Genomic DNA, 5,579 nt, shown 5'->3' on the forward strand with positions numbered 1-5,579 from the left:
CTCTTCTGTGTTCCCTTAATGGACTTTATGGTAAAACTGACATGATATTTTTATTTTATAGGTCAGTCTGAATACAGCCATATGCTGGTTCTATAGCTTTTCTAATGTTTTGGACACCTACTCATCTATTCAGATTGCTGCATTTATACTCTTATAGACTTTTCTAAGGTTTTACTATTTTTATTAAAGGGATAGTGCAGCGTTTAACTTTTATTCACTAAATAACACACATTACAAAGTTATACAACTTTGTAATGTGTGTTATGAAAGTGAATGGCCCCCCTTCCCCGTGTTCCCCCCACACTGGAAGTGTGGTGCAGTATACTCACCGCAACGCTATGGACCCCGGCCGCCATCTTGGGACAATGATAATCTTCAGGAGGCTGGCGGACCGCTCCAGCCCTCCCTCATGCCGGCCCCTCTGCCGCGTCATCAGCTGCTCAGCCGCGATTGCCTGAACATAAGAATAATGGGTTAAAGTCTTTGGCTGCCTGCATAATCCTGAGGCTTTTTAATTTTTTTTTGCTTAAAGGGACAGTGTCATGACTTATTGTTTAACCCCTTAAGGACCAGGCCAATTAGCATTTTTGCACTTCAGTTTTTTTCATTGTATCTGATGGCCTGTAAAAAATTCAAACCATTGTTAACAAATATATGTTCCTTAAAATCGCTCCATTCCCAGGCTTATAGCGCTTTTATCCTTTGGTCTATGGGGCTGTGTCAGGTGTCATTTTTTGCGCCATGATGTGTTCTTTCTATCGGTACCTTGATTGCGCATATGCAACTTTTTGATCGCTTTTTATTAAAATTTTTCTAGATTTGATGCGACCAAAAATGCACAATTTTGCACTTTTTTTTGCGCTTATGCCGCTTACCGTGCGAGATCAGGAATGTGCTAAATTAATAGTTTGGGTGATTACTCACGCGGCGATAGCAAACATGTTTATTTATTTATTTTTATTTATAACCTGGGAAAAGGGGGGTGATTCAAACTTTTATTAGGGGAGGGGGCTTTTTAATTGATAATAACTAGAGATGAGCGAACCTGGAGCAGCTGGAGTCGATCCGAACCCGAGCGTTCTGCATTTGATTAGCGGTGGCTGCTGAAGTTGGATAAAGCCCTAAGGCTATGTGGAAATCATGGATATAGTCATTGGCTGTATCCATGTTTTCCAGACAACCTTACAGCTTTATCCAAGTTCAGCAGCCCCCGCTAATCAAATGCCGATCGTTCGGGTTTGGATCGACTCAAACCTGAACCTGGTTCGCTCATCTCTAATGATAACACTTTTTTTTTTCTTTTACACTTATACTAGAAGTCCCCCTTGGGGATCAGCGAGTGCCGAGCCGGGATCAGCACCGTTACGGCACAGACCCTGGCCGGTGCAGGCGGCGTGGATCGCTCCTCTGGGACAACGTCCCGAGGGGGCGATCCACCCCACTAGACCACCGGGGATGAGGCTGCATAAGGTTTCAGATGCAGCTGTCAACTTTGACAGCTGCATCTGAAAACTTATTTAGGGGGCATGACAATCGGACCGTGCCCGCTAATAGCCGCAGTCCTGGGCTACATGCAGCACCCGGGACTGAGGAGGTTCAGAGCGGGGGGGGGGGGGGGGGGGGGGGGTCGGTGCTGGGAAAGGAGTGGGAACAGGGCCAGACCGCTTAGTAACACACATTACAAAGGTATATAACTTTGTAATGTGTGTTAATTAAGCAGCAAAAGCAAAACGCCGCACTACCCCTTTAAGAACAGCCCAGGCAAGATGGCTGCCCCCATAACAATGTACAAGAAGGAAATAAAAAAAATATAGAAGTCTGTTCAGGCATGATGGGAGTTGTATGGATATAACCTGTGGGCTATGTCTGTATCCATGTTTTCCAGGACTCCCTAAGGCTGCATCCATCTTCTCCAGGCAGAGTGTTTGAGGTTTCCTCATCTCTAATTCTAATAAATTATCACTAATATAGAGAACACTGTACAGGACAATGCGCAGTGGAAATCTTTGGCAGTGAAGCCCTTTGTAAAGACGGCAAATTTAGCGCTCAAGAATCCCAATCCATGTGTTATGGACATAAATCGTATATGTCGTTCTGGCTTTGTTGCTTATGATGACGTTTCTGGCATCCGAGGTGAAGTCTGCGTATTGTGTTTTACGCTGTGGCTTCATCTTTTAGTTGTAAATCCTGCGCTGACAAAGCTGAGAATAAAGACATCAGACGATCTCATGGTTTATCCCCTATGTGTATCAGATGAAGCCGCCTGCAACCTCATTCACTGCATTGTGTTAGATAAAATACATATTAAGGCTATGTTCACACGGCGTGAGAGACCGGCCATTCCGTGACCCCAGCCGGGTCACGGAACAGCCGGTCTCTGCCCAGATCATCGCAGCCGGTACTGAAGTACCGGCCGGATGATCTGTCCAGCCGCAGAGTTCTGATGCGGGCGCATCAGCACGCGCCTGCATCAGAGCTTCCCCCTGCTTACTATGAAGCGAGTGGCCGCTTCTTAGTGCGAACTGACAGGGTTTCCTACGGCCGCAATTCATTGAATTGCGGCCGAAGAAAACTGACATGTCAGTTATTTCTGGCCCTGTACGTGTATACGCTCCGGCCGGGATCCCATTGAAAGTAAGGCGCCAAAATTGCTTTTACGTAGTGTGAACGTAGCCTAAAGGTTATTAAAGGAGTAAAAAAAAAGTTAAATCAACTGGTGTCAAAGTTATAGTTCTATTTAAACATCTCTAGTCTTCCAGCACTTATCAGCTGCTGTATGTCCTGCAGGAAGTGGTGTATTCTTTCCAGTCTGACACAGTGCTCTCTGCTGCCATGTTAGGAACTGCCCAGAACAGGAGAGGTTTTCTATGGGGATTTGCTGCTGCTCTGGACAGTTCCTGTTCTGGACACAGGTGGCAGCAGAGAGCACTGTGTCAGACTGGAAAAGAATACACCACTTCCTGCAGGACATACAGAAATTGATAAGTACTGGAAGACTGGAGATTTTTTAATAGATGTAAATTACAAATCTATATAATATTAGACACCAGTTGACTTGAAATAAATATTTTTTGGCTGGTGTTCCCCTTTAATCCTTCAAGGAAGTACTTGATTTCAACTACCTAATTCAACCAATTCTTTCTTTGCATCCATCTTATTTTTTTTTATGCAATGTTCACAATGTTTTATATTTCCCCTGATCCTAAACCCTGGCTTATTGTCTCCTGTCTCCTATGCAACACTTTGTACAAAAAGCCTGGGACTTGTAGTACTCCACCTGATCCTGCTCTGTAGACTCCGCATGATCTTTACATCTGGCACTAAGACTTTGTAAAATACAAGCAGAAAAATCTCTCCACCATACCTCAAGGCAGAGGCGCTTCTGAAATACATCAGTTTTACACCTGTTTTTTTTTTTTTTTTTTTCATTTTGCAGGGTTTTTTGTGTGTTTTTTTTTTTTTTTTTTAGAATGCCACCCAATACAAGATGTACAGAAGTTGCTGTTTTTTATACCTGTAAAAATGACATGTGTAATATATACTGCTGTGATCTGTGCAGGGTTTTCTAATTGAATGTAACTCAATTGGAAACACATTATCATTGAATGTTAAAATGTAATATAAATGTTTTACACTTTAAAATAAAACGCTTTTGCCTGATCCCCTGCTGCTGATCCATTAATAGGTCCACATTTATTACCACCCCCTGGTCCCATCTGAAACATGGAGATAGCTGCTGCAGGGCGGCAAAGTAATGATCGATAGGGTAGTGCTGTGCTAGGAATGTTGCTGCCACCTAGTGGCTACTTTATGGTAAGACCAGAGTAAGTGTTTATGTATACATTAAAGGGGTTATCCAGCGCTACAAAAACATGGCCACTTTCCCCCTACTGTTGTCTCCAGTTTGGGTGGGGATTTCAAACTCAGTTCCACTAAATTAAATGGAGCTTAATTGCAAACTGCACCTGAACTGGAGACAACAGTAGGGGGAAAAGTGGCCATGTTTTTGTAGCGCTGGATAACCCCTTTAAAGGGGTACTCCGGCAATTTTTTTTTTCTTTAAATCAACCGGTGTCAGAAAGTTATATAGAGTTGTATAGTCTTGTATGTCCTGCAGGAAGAGGTGTATTCTTTCCAGTCTGACATAGTGCTCTCTGCTGCTGCTGAGAAGCGTACACAAAAACGTGGTCGTTTTTTTTAATATTTTTTTTTTATATTGGAAGCCAATGGAAAAACAGGTCTAAAAGGATGAGCACAAATGCATCAGTTTTTTCATCCGTTTTGGAAAAAACAAAAACAAAGGTTGAACCAACCTTTTATGTACAGAAAAAACATGCTTAACCAACCCGTCATCATCCATTTTAAACCAGTTTTTTTTTTTTAAATAATGAATGTCAATGGAAAAACAAATCCAAATGGATGTCGCACAATGGCATCTGTTTTTTCTTCCAAAAAGCAAATACATTAAACGGAGTGCTAAAACGCAGGGTGAACCCAGCCTGACCTGTGCCTGGCTGTGGAACCTCGGGACACAGCCTGCCCACAGGAACCCTGTCCGCTAAGCCAGGGACGGGGAACCTTTGGCCCTTCAGCTGTTGCGAAACTACAATTCCCATCATGCCCGGACAGCCAAAGCTAAAGCTTTGGCTGTCCAGGCATGATGGTAATTGTAGTTTTCCAATAGCTGGAGGGCTGAAGGTTCCCCATTCCTGCTCTTAACTGTTTTCCTTCGGGGGTTGCGTGGTGACCCGGGCCGCCAATAGGGCAGTACAACTGGTACTGCCGTATGGGGCCCGGACCCTAAGAGACATGGGGGGGGGGCCCGCCGGCCGCCGCCCCCCGTCTGATACGCTAGGGGGGCCCGCACGGCCCCACTTGCCACCTGTTTTTGAGCATCCCGAGAAGCTGCGGCCGCGCAGCTTCTCGGGATGCACTGATCGCTTCGATGTTCCGCCCGCACAGTGAGCACAGTGAGCGGGCGGAACATTAAAGCGATCAGAATACAGGAGAAGGACCTGGCAGCGTCCTCCTCCTGTATTCTCTCCCATAGGCTGCCGGCACTTCATACCAGCAGCCTATGGGAGGCCGGGACGTGACCTCTCCGGCAGGCGTGATCATGTGACGTCATCACGCCTGCCGGAAGTCCCGTCCCTGTGGCTCGCAAGATGGAGCCCGAAGAGGAGGAAGAGCTGCTGCCTGCAGCTACACAGCGCCGATTAGGTGAGTAGGATGTTTGTTTTTTTAGGGGCACCTCTGGGGGCATTATTAGCTCATGGGGGCATTATTAGTATATGGGGGCACCTCTGGGGACATTATTAGCTCATGGGGGCATTATTAGTATATGGGGGCACCTCTGGGGGCATTATTAGTATATGGGGGCACCTCTGGGGGCATTATTAGTGTATGGGGGCACCTCTGGGGGCATTATTAGTGTATGGGGGCACCTCTGGGGGCATTATTAGTGTATGGGGGCACCTCTGGGGGCATTATTAGTGTATGGGGGCACCTCTGGGGGCATTATTAGTGTATGGGGGCACCTCTGGGGGCATTATTAGCTCATGGGGGCACCTCTGGGGGCA

Source organism: Dendropsophus ebraccatus, chromosome 14 (assembly GCF_027789765.1).
Source record: "Dendropsophus ebraccatus isolate aDenEbr1 chromosome 14, aDenEbr1.pat, whole genome shotgun sequence".
In the NCBI taxonomy this organism is placed as follows: domain Eukaryota; kingdom Metazoa; phylum Chordata; class Amphibia; order Anura; family Hylidae; genus Dendropsophus; species Dendropsophus ebraccatus.